General features: G+C 37.9%; 1 protein-coding gene across 1 annotated transcript in view; it reads right to left on the reverse strand.

Moving 5' to 3' along the window:
* Positions 1-17,830, reverse strand: part of LOC133419731 (NLR family CARD domain-containing protein 3-like) — a gene marked incomplete at its 3' end in the record, with an annotated part of 116,300 nt that overhangs the window by 81,901 nt on the left and 16,569 nt on the right. The gene's annotated exons all lie outside the window — the stretch shown is intronic.

Consider the following 17,830-nt stretch of genomic DNA (forward strand, 5'->3'; position numbering starts at 1 on the left):
TGTTTTTATTGCAATCACAGATTTTATGGTCCATCATCCACTGGATAACATTTCTACCAAATCTGTATTTCTGCAGATACCAAATATAATCAGCTGTTTTCCTCAATCAAAAGCTTTTTCAGCATCTAGAGTGCAGACTGCAGCTCAGGGAGGAAGTTTTGTGGATTACTGATCAATATTAAAGTGTTTATGATGTCATCACATGAGTGTTGGTTTGTCTTTAAGCCGCTTAGATAAATGTCATTCTGGTTGCTGCCATCTTGTCCGTACAAATCAACCATCAACATCGATGACAACTACTGTCCATAGATGCAAAAGGGGAACAAGTCCTGGTGTCGGCCTTCGTACAACTTGACTGGAACATATTTATGACCAAATAAATGTTGGAAACAAGCAGATCCAGACCTGCAGTTCTTCTGTTGACCACAAATGTCCAGATCCAGACCTGCAGTTCCTCTGTTGACCACTAGGGTCCAGATCCAGACCTGCAGTTAACAGATCATAATCGTACAATTTCAAAGCTTAAATAACAAAATAATATGTCTCTTTGTGCAGTTATCTGTTATTAGAGATTTCTGAAACCTCTTTTGTGTCTTCACCTCTTTTTGAGCGCTGCTGACCAAAACTGCAGGATGATAGTGAGGCGCGTTTCCGTTACCTTGAGTTTCGGGACGAAACCCAGATATCCAAACAGAAATCCTGTAATGGAGACGGCACTAATTAAAAAACCTCCAGATTATCCAATAAACCTTTTTACGCTTCCTGGAGGTGGTTTTTCAGCTAATAATCCAGTTTAGTGTCAAAGTGGAAAACAGATATCAGTAGAAACAACGATCCCATGGAAGTAAATCTGTTGCATCAGATTTCGAACATTACAAGTCTTTAAATTAATTGATATAAATGTTTCTGTATCTGAATTAAACTCCTCAATTTTTCACCACTTTATTTTCACCACTATTCTTTCAGTGTTTTAAATTTTAAGAGTCGAGGATGAGAAATTCAAAGTAAAATAATTCAAATTGGCCAAGTTAAACAGGCCGAATTCAGAGGTTAAAGTTCACTGTCAGAAAATGCTTTTAACATCCAGGCCACTTGGATAACTAGTCAACCAGGATGACGTCAAACCGGCATCCAGCCAATCAAATCATGGTCCGTCAGTCACATAACACTGACCGGCGTTGCTTCGGTCTCAGGCAGCCAAGGACGGCGGCACATCTGGAAGATCCTCCTACGGTGAGTGTTTAACATTTTATATCTCCCGATTATCTTCTTCATTGACACCGTTTAATCAAAGCAACTTGTAACTTTGTTTGTGATTTTTATTTTTAACTTTTCATGTGGTGTTCAGCCATTAAAACGTTGTTACTTAGTTTTTCAAGCAAAACTCAGACTCAGACGTCTTTAGGCCCAATCTCAATACTCCCCCTACTTTTCTTCACTCGCCCTTCTTTTCTTCACTCGCCCTTCTTTTCTTCCCTACCCCCTAAAAAAGAAGGGGGAGATTTTAGGGCACTTGAGATCTAGGGCACTTGGCCCAAGTGCCTGTCCCAATTCTCCCCCTACCCCTCGTTTTCATCCCTACCCTGATCAGGAAGGTGAGAGCCAAAAGCTGTTTTAATTTCAGCTGTAGCGCTGTTAATATGCCTGTGGCAGGGTGGAGGAGCTGCAGCCACTCAGGTGATGGGTCACAGGCATGGGCGTCAGTTTGATTTCAGAAGTGCTGGGGACATTTACCATAAACCTGAGTAAGGTTTGAAAAGTGCTGGGTACGAGCTAGGCCCATTACTTCCGAATTGAGGTTTCATGATAAATAATAGGCATTGCATTAGATGATGCGTATTGACGCGATATTGTCCCCATATTAAAAGCCATCTGCGCGGTCTTATTTAGGACGTCGGAAACATCATATACATATTGCAAGCCTTTTATTATTTTAATATTGCTGATCATGGTTTACAGTTTAAGAAAACTCAAATATCCTATCTCAAAAAATTAGAATATTCTGGGAATCTTAATCTTAAACTGTAAGCCATGATCAGCAATATTAAAATAATAAAAGGCTTGTAATATTTCAGTTGATTTGTAATGAATCCAGAATGTATGACATTTTTGGACTCCAGAAAAATAAAGGACTTTATCACAATATTCTAATTTTCTGAGACAGTCCTGTAAACTTGTTTGCGTCGTTGTGCTGAACCACTTGGGAATATCCACGGTTACTTTGTGTTAACGGAGCAGCGGAGAGCAGCGTCTTGCTGCAGGTAACTGCTGCACGGAGATGAGTTACGGACACTGGCTGATTTATGGTTCCGCGTTGCACCAACGCAAAGCGTACGGCGTAGGATACGCAGGGATGCGAACGTACGGTGCGCGACTCTGCGTAACCTACGCCGATTTAACGCGGAACCATAAATCAGGCGCATTTGTCAGTTTTTTCAGACTTTTCGTCTTTTCAATTGAGCATGAAGACACATAAAATGAGGGTGCAATGTTGATGCACCCTCGTAGAACCGGGCCTGCAGAACGCAACTTTTAATTCCCATTTCCCAAGCCCTACCTGGAGGTGAAGCTCGAGTCCTCCCCGCAGCGCTGTCTGTCACACACATATACAGATCAGGCACAGACGCAGCAGGTCCTGTTGTCCCGCCACTAAGATTTTGCTGGCCTTAATGTTTCCTGTGTTTTATTTTGTTCATTATTGATACATTTAGTGTTGATGTGTGTGTGACATACGTATGTATGGGGCGTTAATGAAAATACGGGACAAATCGCATCTTACTTAATTTTTTTTTTTTTAAGTGGTGGGGACAAATCTGCTCGTCAGACAAAGTGGTGGGGACGCGTCCCCACCGTCCCCGGCGTAAATGACGCGCCTGGTCACAGGTGTGGCCCATCAACCTCTCCACCCTGCCAGCCTTGATAAGGCAGGGCTGGACAGCAGCAAGGGGGCTACGGAGAAGCTGCTGGTGATCTGTGTGTTGCTGTGCTTGTGCACGTGTGGCGGTTTCTGGTAAATAAAGAGTTCTGCACTAAACTCTGTGTCCTCTCTATCCTGTCGGTCGGGCCCCCGTAGCACTTTCCTTGCTGCTGTCCAGCCCTGTCTTATCAAGGCTGGCAGGGTGGAGAGGTTGATGGGCCACACCTGTGACCCATCACCTGAGTGGCTGCAGCTCCTCCACCCTGCCACAATGCCACTTTATTAAGTTTTAATATTTTTTCAGGCTTAAAAGTAACCTTTAAGATCCCCAACCTGGGCTCAGTTTATCCAAATAACGGCTGTTAAGAAATTTGACTCAACGTTTTCGGAGATGAGAAGAGCCGCCGGCCCCGGGGAGCAGCAGCAGCTCACAGCCCGAGAACAGACGGGATCGCTGGGTCGACCCACGCCGTCGTCCCGGGAGAGAAACCTGCAGCTCTGTTGAGAATTACGCTGGCTGAAATAAATCATTTAGGAAGATGTTGGTTTAATAGATGAAATCTAACAGTTGTAGCTACGCCTGTTAAGAAATTTGCTCTGAAAATTTAGAGATTTCTGCCTGCCCGCTCCGGAGCTTATGGGTCCGCATTAAATCGATGCAGAGCCTACGGCATAGGGTACGGCGCGCGCCGCTGCGTAACCTACGCCGTAGGCCCTCTATTAAGGGCTGTCCGGTCTCTGTCTGGGTTGAAGGAAGTCTGGGCATCCCTGCTGAGGCTGCTGCCCCCCCGACCCGGGAACGGATAAGCGGCGGACGATGGATGGATGGATGGATGGATGGATAGAACAAAACAGAAACCATCTTCTAACTTTTGTTTATTTTTCTACAGACAGTTTGATGACCGGTGTGATGATGAGAACGGACTGCCCTCTTGTGGTGACACTAGAAACTACACGTTTGTTCCATTTAACCACATTATCGTGTGTAATTCATCTTCATTACAGAAGTATTCATCAATGAATAACTACTATTACATTAATTAATGTCCGTGGACAGATGAAGATTGTTTTTTCACTAGTTCCTCTAGAAAGAGACTCGTTAGCGTTGTGATCTTGTTTTTGTTTTTATTTTGAAAGAAATAACAGGAAGTAATTTTGTAATGTAATTCTTCTAACTTTACATATACACACAATATTCTGGGAATCTTAATCTGAAACTGTAAACCATAATCAGCAATATTAAAATAATAAAAGGCTTGCAATATTTCAGTTGATTTGTATTGAATCCAGAATGTATTTTTTTTTTTAATTGCATTACAGAAAATAAAGGACTTTATCACAATATTCTAATTTTCTGAGACAGTCCTGCATGCATATATATATATATATATATATATATATATATATATATATATATATATATATATATATATATATATATATGTATATATATATATATATATATATATATATATATATATATATATATATATATATATATATATATATATATATATATATATATGGATTTTGTAGAGTGCAGCAGTAAATGTATCAGAAAAGATGTAAAGCAAGGACATAAACAGGGTCAAGAGTAAAAAAACAACTAAAGATAAATTAATACATAAATAAATACAACGTATTTATCTAATTCTTCTAACATTACACTTTGTGCAGTTACTACATATCACCACCAGATGGCAGAATGGACCCTCACCTCCACTGTTTTTTTAATTGCATTACAGAAAATAAAGGACTTTAACTTAAAGATTAAAAGAAAAAAATACATTATATATATATATATATAATATATATAATATATATTGTAGAGTGCAGCAGTAAATGTATCAGATAAGATGTAGAGCAAGACGTGGGACAAGACACAGCTCCTCGACGCAGCTGGTGAGCTTGGCCTCGAAGGAGTGATAAGCTCAAACATAACAATAGCGGGCTACTGAGCCGCTATGGGAAAAGCTATACGAAAAGTATCAAATAGCGACAGAATCGGATAATCCAAGGAAAATGGCACCAAAAAAGGGGAACCAGTTCAATCCACAGGACCTGACCCAAATGGGTGAGACCCTGGAGGGAGTAAAGCTTCAGCTGGAAGGCTTGGAGGTTCAGTTGGAATGCTTGAAGGAGATAAAGAGCCAACTACAAGGGATGCAAGGCCTGATGAAAGAGATTCAACACCTCAAAGAGGAAAATGAGAAAAAAGATGGGCTGATAATAGCTCTAAACAACAAAATGGAGGAGCTTGATCAACAAAACAAGCTAAATGATGTGATCATTACGGGTATTGAGATCAAGCCCAGGAGCTATGCAGCAGCGACGAGAGGACAGGAGGAGATGAAGGAGGAAGACATCCAATCTGTGGAAAAGCAGGTACAGGATTTCCTAACCTCCAAAAACATTAAGATCGATCTTGAACATGTGGATACATGTCAACTGCTGCCCAAGAAAAAAAAGGTGGGAGAACGTGAAGATGTAAACAGGGCTGTTCTGCTGAAATTCACCAACAGAAAACACAAAATAGCGCTGCTAAAACAAGGCAGTAAGCTGAAAAATACCAGTGTGTTTATAAACGAGAATCTCAGCAAGAAAAACGCCACCATCGCCTGGAAAGCTCGTCAACTGAAGAAGGCTGGAAGAATACAAAATACCTGGACGGCAAACTGCAGAGTCTACATCAAACAAAATGGGCCAGAAAATACCAGACCGGTGCTGATCAGGGAGGTAGAGGAGTTGGAGAAACTTACCGGCTAAATATGTCAAAGCCCATCATGAAACCTCTACAAAAAGAATGGATTACCTACTCACAAAAAACAAAGATGAATAAACTTAAAGGCAGGATTGCCAATTATGAAAAAAGGAACCTATCTTTAAACAACACCTTGGATCAGAAGACTCGAATGAAGAAATTGACTCGGATATCCACTTCTACTACAGCAGAGCACTAAATTGTGGATATTATACAAGGGAGCAGTTCAATAAGGACATTGTGATGGATCAGAGGCTGTCAATCATTCATTTCAACAGCAGGAGTTTATATGCAAATTTTGATCACATATTGGAATACTTGGAAGGATTTTCCACATCCTTTGATATCATTGCGGTGTCAGAAACCTGGATTAATGAAGAAAAGGGAATGGACTTCATCTTAAATGGGTATGAATTTGTGTGTAAAAATAGAAAAAAAAAGACTGGTGGAGGAGTTTCTCTTTTTATTAAAGAGAGCATTAATTTTGTCATATTGGAAAATGTGTCAAAAGCTATTGACAATGTAATGGAATGCATAACTGTAGAATTATCTATGTGTAAAGGGAGAAATACTGTAATATCCTGTCTGTATAGAGCCCCGGATTCAAAGTTAGAATTATTCAGTGATAGTGTGACAGAACTACTCTCTCTGACAAAGCATAAAAATGTTTTCATATGTGGAGACTTTAATATCGATATCCTCAACCCAAACAACAACGCTGGGACAGATGACTTTCTAAATAGTATGTATGCGGCAGGTATGCATCCCTTAATTACAATGGCCAGCAGAATTACCAAACATAGTGCCACACTAATTGACAATATATTTACAAATGTCTTAGAAGCAGATCCAGTGAGTGGACTATTGATATGCGATATCTCTGATCATCTACCAGTATTTGCAATGTGTGAGTGGAATCATATTGTAAAGAGCGAGACGAAAAAAAGAAAGTTAGTTAGGATAAGAAATGAAAAGAATATGAACGCATTGGAGAGTCAGCTGTTGACACAGACATGGAGACATGTGCTCTCTGAAACAGAAACAAACAAAGCGTATGATGAATTCCTGAAGACTCTCACAGGACTGTACCATAGACATTGCCCTGCAAGGGAGATAACAGACAAAACAAAAAAGAAAGCCAAACCGTGGCTTACGAAATCACTTGTAAATGCATGTAGGAAAAAAAACCTTTTATATAAACAATTTCTCAGAGACAGAACAGAAATAGCTGAATCCAAATATAAAAAATATAGAAATAAGATAAATAGTGCACTAAGAAAGCAAAAAAAGGATTACTATGAAAAACTACTATCAGATAACAAGAATCATAACAAGAAACTCTGGAGTATAGTGAATTCAATATCAGGTCGGAAACCAAAGGTCACACTCCCAGACCACCTTATTATAGATAATTAGACGGTGTCTGACGGGAAGCTGATTGTGGATCAATTCAATAAATTCTTTGTAAATGTTGGCCCACAGCTGGCCAAGGACATCCCTGAATCACCATTGCGCTGGGACCATTTTGACTCTGATAAGAATACAATCACTAAAAATTCATGTCTGTTACTTGAACCAGTCACTGAAGCAGAAGTTGTAAATGCCCTCACACAGTGCAAATCTAAATCTTCAGTAGATGTAGACGAAATTGACATGAGACTGTTGAAGGCGGTACAAAAAGGAATTATAACACCACTCACGCACATATGTAACTTATCCTTCAAAACCGGTGTATTTCCAGACAAAATGAAAATAGCAAAGGTATTACCATTGTATAAAAGTGGTGATATAAATATGACTACAAACTATCGCCCGGTCTCCTTATTGCCGCAGTGATCAAAGATTTTAGAAAAACTCTATAATAGCAGATTGGAAAAGTTCATGACTGAACACAACATCCTGTGTGATAGCCAATACGGGTTCAGAAAGCAACATTCGACAGCACTTGCCCTCACAGAGTCCTTAGAACTGATTAAAGATGCGCTTGACCACAAATTATATATAGTAGGCATCTTTATTGACCTCAAAAAAGCTTTTGACACTATAAATCACGATATTTTGATTGAAAAATTATATGATTACGGTATCAGAGATACAGCTTTAAGATGGATCAAAAGCTATCTATCTGGTAGAGTCCAATATGTCCAGATGGGAACAAATACGTCTACATGCCTGGATGTCGTCTGTGGGGTCCCACAGGGGTCAGTCTTAGGCCCTAAGCTATTTACTCTATATATCAATGACATAATCAAAACATCTGATGTATTAAAACTTATTTTATTTGCTGATGATACAAATATTTTCTGCTCAGGAAACGACTTGAATATACTGGAAAAAGCGATTAACAGAGAAATGACAAAACTAAATACATGGTTTAATATAAACAAATTATCACTAAATCTGGCAAAGACCAAATTCATGTTATTTGGGAGAAATAATGTAAAGAAAAGCATAAACTTGCAAGTTAATGGAAACAAGATAGAAAGAGTGAGGGAACATAAGGTTCTGGGTATATTAGTGGATGACCTCTTGACATGGCGACCACATGTAAAAATAATTCAAAATAAGATGGCAAGGAGTGTGTCTATTCTGTGGAAATTGCAGAAATCTCTCAATTTAAAGTCGCTTAAGACCATATATTCGGCACTAATAGTCCCACATATGAGGTACTGTGTAGAAAATTGGGGTTTCACTTACAAGGGCATTACAGAACCAATATTTAAATTGCAAAAAAAAGCGCTTCGCATCATTCATTCTGTCCCAGCCAGGGCACATACGAACGAACTGTTCATAAAGACGAAATATCTAAAACTTACTTTATATCTGGATACTTCATTTCCAGATGCTACAAACAATTTACAAAGCAACACAGGCGGCATTACCAGTAAATGTTCAGAAATTGTTCACTCTTAGTCAAGGTCCTCACAGCATGCGCAGCTTGCTGCAGTTTAAACAGAAAAAGATAAGGACAACGATGGGAAGCCATAGTTTGTCAGTAGCTGGTGTGAAAATGTGGAATAGCCTAAACAATTAATTAAAGTTAGCAAGAAATTTAACTGTTTTCAAACATGAGTTAAAGAAGCTGTTATGGAAGGAATATCAAAACTAGGTACAGGAATGGCAATGTCTGGCTATGTGTACAAAACAATGGCAATGTGGGAAATTCAGCACTGGAACACCTGGCATGGGAACAAAACATGGAAACAAAACAAAGTCACTATAAAATGTGTGTGTGTGACATTGAGCTCTATCACAGCACAGCAGATATCACGACCAAGCAGAACATAAAATCAAGAATGGAGATTCTGAACTGGTCAGTAAATGCTATTGACAAGATTTTTTCTACACGGCGTGCTGGGACAAGGGAACCGGCCTGTCCAGATGGGACATTCTTGGCGGGATACACCATGGACAGTTGGAATAAATGGAAAGTGGTGTGTCTTGGGGTGCTGGATATAGTGGAGGACGTCTATATATTCACGGGCATGACGGTGGGCCTGGTGATCCTAGGGCTTGGCGGGGTCTGGATGCTACAAAAGTTGAGAAAAGTGAGAGCTGATCAGGCAAAGCTGCTCTCTGGCCTCGCTGACATCCAGGGGAGACTGACCAGTGTATGGTCGGAGGTGTCCAAAGCTCGGGAGGAGATGAAGTCAGTACGAGCGGAGGGGGCAAAGGCTGTGGCGGCTAGAGAGCCAGAGGACGGCGACTAATCAAAATCTGCATTGACACACGCACCTCCATTGCAAAGTGGATTGCATGCAAAAAGAGGCTTGGACATAAAAATAACTGAACAGTGGACACAGTAGTAAATCACAGGAACGGTGATCAGGATGAGTAGACTGGACACGTGTACAAACATACATGCTATCTGGACTGTGAAGGATGAAATTAGACAAATTGCTATGTGGTAAACTATGTATCTTACTGAATTCTGTTGTTGATGTGATCATGAATCTTACATAGAACGGGGCGGGACTTTGATAAGCGTCAGCTTCTCCCGTACCCTTTTCGTCATGTGCTGAGTATGCAATGTATAATGTTCTGGAGATGAAATGTGTCTATATAAACATGCCGAAATAAACGAAATAATAAGGACATAAACAGGGTCAAAAATAAAAAACAACTAAAGATAAATTAATATATAAATAAATACAATTATAATAATAAAATATGAGAAAAATAGCAAGAAGCAGAGGCATCGGTCATCCTCCAGTATCTTCAGATCTATATAAGCGTTAAGGAGTTGTTTACCATGTTTGTATTTAATCAGTCTTAAGGCACTGAGATGGTTGTTTATCAGGTATCTTTTAAAAGCTTGGTTTTCTGTTTCTCCATTTTCACGTATGAATAAAGAACTTGGCAAGGATGAACGGGTTATTGAGGACAAAGTCACCTATTTTATCTTCGAGGCTGGTCCCAGATATAATATCCTCTCTTGTTAGTTAGAAGAATCTTTGTTGAGATCCAGTCTTGTAAGTCGTCCCAGAAGCTTCCAGAGTACACGCAGTAAATTAATAGATGATCTGTTGTTTCAATATTATCATCACAGAAGGTTCAGCTGTTATTGTCCAGATTGAATCTTTGTCTAAATAGTTCAGACGGAAAAATATTGCCATTGAGCTGGACTTGATTTCCTTTTGGGATGTGATTTAGATCTTAGAAGATTACAGATAAAACTGATTTCCACCAACAGGCTCTTTTGTATTGAAGCTCATCTTCACACACAATTTAACTCCACACAATACACCAGTTTGGAATAATAGACATGTTGTGGTGAATATCTCAAAACACAAACCTAATTAGTCACCTGCAGTGGTTAGGAATGTCCTTTACGCAGAAGATCCGTTTTATTGAGGAACGGGTCTGTATAGGGGTGTGGGCTGCTGCTCACTTTATAGACGCAGATGGAAACACATTGCAACATGCTGAGTTTTGTGGTAAATTTCAAATATGATATCCACCAACAGGCTCTTTTGTATTGAAGCTCATCTTCACACACAATTTAACTCCACACAACACACGGTATTCGAAGAAAGGGGTTTACTGGCTAAACTGGGTATGTTAAACCAGGGTAAATGGTAAACCTGGGTTTTCCGTTCCAAAATGGTCAGGTTAAGTAAGTTACCATGGTAACATAGGCTCTGAACATATCCTGGTAGGGGGTAGGTTTTATGCCGGTTTTGTTCAAATAACATAGAAGCCCAAATTGTCCGTGTCCCATGAGAGGGTGATAAGACCACGATATGACATTTTATCTTTCCCCGATGAGTATTTGCGAGAGCGCTACCGTTTTTCAGCAGAATCCCTGATTTATTTGAGTAACCTTCTCCATCCATACACTGTAAACCCTAATAAGTTCACAGAACTCAAAAAAAATTTTGTAACTGATTACCCAAAAATATTAAAATATTTTTAAATGTTTTAAGTTTATATAAAATAAAAATTACACTTACAGTTGCCTTAAATTATCTTAATATTATCTTTAAAAAAGTAATATTCCACAACTTATAGTTTGGGAGAAATACACTCAAAATTTTCAATATTCCTCAGCTCATAGTCTGTGGGAAATACACTCAAAATTAATTCTAAAATCAAATACTGATGCCAGCCCACTACACATATAATCAGCTAATAATGTTAGAAAAAATGAAAGCGACACCACTGTTACAATCCAACCATTTTTAACGTTTAACGTTTGCAATGTATACAATGTATACATTGCAAACGTTACCCATCGTGGGTCTGCCCTCTCTTCGCTGCAAACAATGTGCATCGCTCTCCGTTTTTTTTTGCATCTGGGAGTTTCTGTACAGTATTGGAGACGCTGAACATATCGGGAAAGCAACTGCCTGTCGGTCGGTGCGTAAAGTGTGCTTTGCGCTAAAGCGCTTCATGCACAACTATAATCGTTTCCCTGGCCACAAACCTACGAGGGTCATTAAGACGGAGTTCCACCAACTGGCAGGTCAGCATTGCTTAGGTTTCTCAAATATGCACAGAAATCTTTGCTGGTGAGATTACATTTAATGAGCATTGGCTAAATTGCATGCTTTCCAAACGTTATTAGACGGTGATGGAGGAGGGCAAGGAGGGCAAGGAGCAGAAGATCATGTGCCAATTACAGCACCATCCCAAAATGAGGCTGGCTTTGTTAACAGGAAAAGTTTCCACAGCATCAATGTCCAAGTAGGTATAATGGAACCGTAAGCTGCTTTTATTTTTGAGCGCTCTCTTAATGATGTTTGAAAACTTATTTTTTCAATTGCCAGATGATGCGATGCTGCCAGTCTAATATCCAACGTGGAGGCGAGATGGCCAGGCTCCGTGCATGATGCCAGGATGTACAGGGAATCAAATTTGAGCACCAAATTTCTACAGAGTGCGTTATATTACTAATATTATATTGATCAGTTTTGCAAATATTCATGTGTCTAACTTTGTGTTATATGTGCAATTGCAGGAGAATTTTATGGCTATCTCCTGGGGGATAGAGGATATCCGCGCCTCCCCACGCTCATTACCCCGTACCCCGATCCAGATGCTGGAGCCCAAACGCTTCAACGTGGCTCACAGCAGAACCCGGGTCAAAATTGAGATGACTTTTGGAATTCTAAAGGAAAGGTTTCAGTGCTTGCACAGGCTGAGGGTCTGCCCAGACAGGGCTGGGATAGAATTGTTGCATGTGCCATATTGCACAACATTGCCACATTGCGCAATGAATTGACTCCAGTGATTGAGGAGCCGGTACCGGCCTTTATAACTTTATATCAATAAAAAGGGTTTTAAACTAATGTCTGTCATTGATCCATTCACACACAAACACTAATGCCATTCCTGTAAATAATGTAACTGAACTCCATTTAGTATAAAACACGTTTAAACTTTATTACATTGTATGTTTATATTTACAACAGCGGTGAGTAAGTTAAAAGCAATTTAAATAATGATAAAACAAGCTTCATAAATGAATGTGCAGATGTTAGTTTGTTCATGAGTGTAATAGCAGCTGGAGCAAAATGGTTATTAAAATGTTTAATTTTACAACTTCTAAATCTGTAGGGAAGCAACTGAAACTCAAAGTAAAAAGGGTTTCTGTCTGTCTGTAATCACATTAATGAAATGCTGGGGACATATGACGTATTCTTTTCACGATTTTATTATTATTATTATTATTATTATTATTATTATTATTATTATTATTATTATTATTATTATTATTATTATTTATTTATTTATTTAAGAAATGATCAATAATATTAGCATGACAATACCAGTCACCTTGATTTCTGTTTGCACTTGAACTTTACATTAATAAAGACAAAATAAGAACAAATATATATATTTTACTCCTCGATTAGACCTCCCAAACAGACTCTGTAACTTAATTTGTTCAATCCACCCATCCAGTCACGACTGTCATCGAGTCAGACTCACTCACGTCGGGCTGTTTGTTTACGTGTCTTTTATTTTGAAAGACCAAACAGGATATGCGAATTGATGTAACTCTTCCAACTTTACGCTAAGTGAAGTTACCACATATCACCACTAGAGGGCAGAAGGAACCCATTTTGAAAACAGAAGAACGATGTTGAGTTTAAGCACAACAGCATAAATCTGAAAATCTGAAATATCAGCAGTTCGTACAAAATATGTAAAATTCCCAGTTCCTCCCAAATGTAAAGAAATACATTTTAAGACCATCAACAACATTTATCTTTTAATCTTTATTTTATCTTTCATTTATTTACACGGCCATCATTGAGTCCATCCTCACCTCCTCCATCACCATCTGGTACGCTGCTGCCACTGTGAAAGACAGGAGCAGGCTGCAGCGTATCATCCGCTCTGCAGAGAAGGTGATTGGCTGCAATCTTCCATCTCTCCAGGACCTGCACGCCTCCAGGACCCTGAAGCGTGCAGGAAAGATTGCAGCAGATCCCTCCCACCCCGGACACAAACTGTTTCAGACTCTTCCCTCTGGCAGGAGGCTGCGGTCCATCAGGACCAAAACCTCACGCCACAAGAACAGTTTTTTCCCGTCTGCAGCCTTCCTCATCAACAAGGCCCCGGTCCCCCCTCCCCCCCCCCCCCGACTACCACGGACTGCCCCCCCATCCCACTCTACGTTACATTAACGTAAAAACTCCAATCCTGTAACTTTTGCACAGACTCATATCCGGCACTTTACAAACCTCATTGTACATTTCTGTCTATACTTTTTACCTATCCTAAGTTGCTAAGTCACTTTTGTACAGACTCACCCGGCACTTTAAAACCTCACTTTGTACATTTCCGGTCTACATTTTATTTTACTGTCTATACTTTTTATTGTGTATACATTTCATTCTATTTTATTTTATCTCTTATATATTTGTTTTTATATTTGTATTGTGTTGCACCAATCCCCATAACAAATTCCTCGTGTGAAAACTTGGCAATAAACCCCTTTCTGATTCTGATTCTGATTCTGATTATCCCTCAAATTAATTAATTAACAAAAGTTAAATTAGATGTAGATAAATGTTATAATTGCAAAACGATTGTAGAAACGATAGAGCAGCTGTTTTTTGGATGAGAGATGATTCCAGATATATGGAAGTCTCTCCATGATTAATATTGTCCAGCTCCATCAACATAGATTTCTGGTCTTTTCAAAACAAAAAAGTTGGTGTAATTCTTAAGAATTAAAAAAAAAATAATAATTTTTAGTGAATAATTTGATCATTCTTACAAAATACTATATTAAAGGTGTCGCTATGCTAAATCCCCCCCTTCATGGACTGCTCTTAAAAATGAAATCTCCTTATTTCAACGGTGTCTAAAACACATAAATACTCCCCTTGCAGTCAAATTGTTTACTCTGATTACAACTGTCCATTTATCCTGAACCCCTTGTACTTGTCAATATGATTTTCCTTCCTAATTTATTATTTAAGGAGTTATTTTTAATTCATTTGTTTATTTATTTTTCCCTCATTATTCTTTATTTATTTTTATATTTATTTATTTATTTTCTTCCTTTTATTCAAAAATCATCAATCTGATGTACTTATGTTTACACCTGAGTTTGTTGTTGTTCTTTTTAAATACATTTAAAATAAATAAATATCTGAATGTGAATCATTCAATTTGAAACTGAATTGATTGATTTGAATAATTGCTTTTAAAATCTGAATCCGAACGGACTAATTTGAAATCAAATCTATTGGTTTGAATGTATTTCATTCACTAATTAATTCCCACTTTTTACTTTCACTTTTCTTCATTCAAATTCAGTTTTTCTCTTCAAATATCTGTGTCACACATCCGGGCCCTCGGGTCAGGCACGACTAGTCGAACGCAGACGGAAAGAAGTGGATTTTAGGACAGTAACGCGCTTTACGTCATCTGTACCTTTTCTTTTTTTCTTTTTTTAACTAACATGACCGAGCATTTATTACACATAAACAACAGCAACAAAATCACCCAGATTAAGGTGATAAACTATAGTTAAAACAGTCAGAGAATTAATCTGGAATTAAAGTTATTAAACCTTCATATACACATATGACTTGTTTAGTTTTTATATGTTTTAAGGATTTTTTTGAAAGAATTTCATTACAAAAATTTAAACCAGTAGAGAGCTATCTGAAAACATCTGTGGATTAAATATTTTGCTAAAATAATGAAAGTATTATATAACATATCCCTCTTTTTTTTACTGCAACAAAACCCCTATTTTAATAGTGTGGAAGTTTAAGATTGGTGCTTGAGTGTCTTTCTCTGAGGTCCAGGTTTGAAAACATCCCCACAAAGTTCTGATATAATAACAATCAAAAAAATACCTGTTCAATAGTTTCAATATCTGGGTCACAGAATTAACAATTATTACAATCTGTATTAGATCTTTGTCTAAGAAAAGCATTACAAGGGTAGATATAATTTAAAATCTTAAAATGAGTGTCTTTAGCCTTTGGAGCGACCGGGAGAGGAGGTACGAACTATGACATCATCAGGATACTCTTTTAACTAATATTTTCTCTTCAGCGATAAAGGAAACATCACAGAGGTGAGAGCAGATCTTATAGATTTGTTTGTACATTTGTTCTCCTTGAAGTTGAAGTACTGTAATTAAAGTAAAGTGAAGCAACTGTGGTGTTAAATTCATGTAAGGTAACGAGCCTCATCGTGTTCACCATTGCTGCAGTTTAGCTTTAATTACTACAGAAAACTGTGTTTTAGAACACTGTATGTTAAATTTCTCCTTAAATTCATTATATCGGAGCAACATTTGAATCCATAGGATTTCAAATAGACCAAATATATCTTTCTACCCAATAGGAATAACAGAAAGATTTCCTTTTGAATAATATATATATATATTATTGCAGATCGGGGAATTATGAATGAATGAATGGATGTAGTTTATTCAGTCATGACAACACAAAACACAACACCAAAAAAAACAAAAACATTGTGCACAGCATTAACATTTCATACAAAACCAATAATCATGTGTTGAACAATGACTGAAAAGGCATAGGCTGAAGCAGAATGCTTATAAAAGCTTATCCTATATTACCAACTTTCTTTTTGTGGCTACCGACCTCCAGAAAACCAAAAAGAGAATAGAAAAGCAAAGAAACAACAAAAGGCAAAGAAAAATTAACAGATAGTCAATCGCACTTATAAGCTTCAAAAATAGCTTTACAAACCATTTTCTTAAAAACCAAAAGAGAACGACATGTTTTTAAATGTATGTTGGCATCATTCCAGAATTTAACTCCAGTAATGGAGACTCGTCTCCTTTTCATACCTTTTTTAGCTTCTTGTACAGTGAAATTTCAGACACCTCTAAGATTATACGGAGTTTCCTGAATTGAAAAAACCTCTGTATTGGGTCAGGGAGCATTTTTGATTTTGCTCTGAAAATGATTTGCATGATTTTTTTTTTTTTTTTAAATATATTTTTATCCCGGTTTTTTCCCCATTTTATCACCCAGTGCTCCTACCTAACAGTCCTGTGCATTGCCATGGGACTGTATTTGCATGATTTTATAATAAAACAAATCATAAAATGTAATAACATGAGAATTTAGAAAAAGTGGATCTGTGTGAGCAAAGTAATCAGCCTTATTGATGATACGTATGGCTCGTTTTTGAAGTTTTATTATTGAATTTAAGGTGGTTTTAAAGGTGGATCCCCACAACTTCACACAGTAAGACAAATACGGAACATTACTGTAATTGTTTGATCAAATCTTTACAAGACGACTGACTTGTGTAAAATATTGAATCAAATGTTGCACTTTATTTTCACTCTCACTGTAGCCCGGAGGCCACAAACCAACGATAGCACAGTTACTTGTTCTTAGACTGAATTATCAACTGGGACTTAAACCTTACAGTAAGTGTCTGCTGCCTGGCGTCCTCTATGGACTCTATGAAGGCAGTCGGCAGGCAGGAGGTCGTCTCGTCTTCAGGACACGGGGACTTTTCCAGATTGTCCCACGTGGGAGTTTCAGCCGTGAGCAGGAGGGATGTTTCAGCACGAGCTACTGCAGAAAACTGGCTGACTACACTGTAAGAAAAGCCCGTAAATTACCGTAAAAAACTGTGAAATAGCAACGGTGAAGGACCGTAAATGTTACAGATGAAAATCTTTGTTGACATTGTGTCAGAGTTTGTCTGTCTAACTGGTAATAACTCATTTAATGAAGACATTACTCAAAGAATTCTATGATAGTACAGGACTTCTCAGAAAATTAGAATATTGTGATAAAGTTCTTTATTTTCTGTAATGCAATTAAAAAAACAAAAATGTCATACATTCTGGATTCATTACAAATCAACTGAAATATTGCAAGCCTTTTATTATTTTAATATTGCTGATTATGGTTTACAGTTTAAGATTAAGATTCCCAGAATATTCAAATTTTTTAAGATAGGATATTTGAGTTTTCTTAAACTGTAAGCCATGATCAGCAATATTAAAATAATAAAAGGCTTGAAATATTTCAGTTGATTTGTAATGAATCCAGAATGTATGACATTTTTGCATTACAGAAAATAAAGGACTCTATCACAATATTCTAATTTTCTGAGACAGTCCTGTATGTAGATGTTTATTTCACAACAAAACACCGCTATTAAAACTACAAAATATATTACAC

This window comes from Cololabis saira, chromosome 19, assembly GCF_033807715.1.
Source record: "Cololabis saira isolate AMF1-May2022 chromosome 19, fColSai1.1, whole genome shotgun sequence".
NCBI lineage: Eukaryota > Metazoa > Chordata > Actinopteri > Beloniformes > Belonidae > Cololabis > Cololabis saira.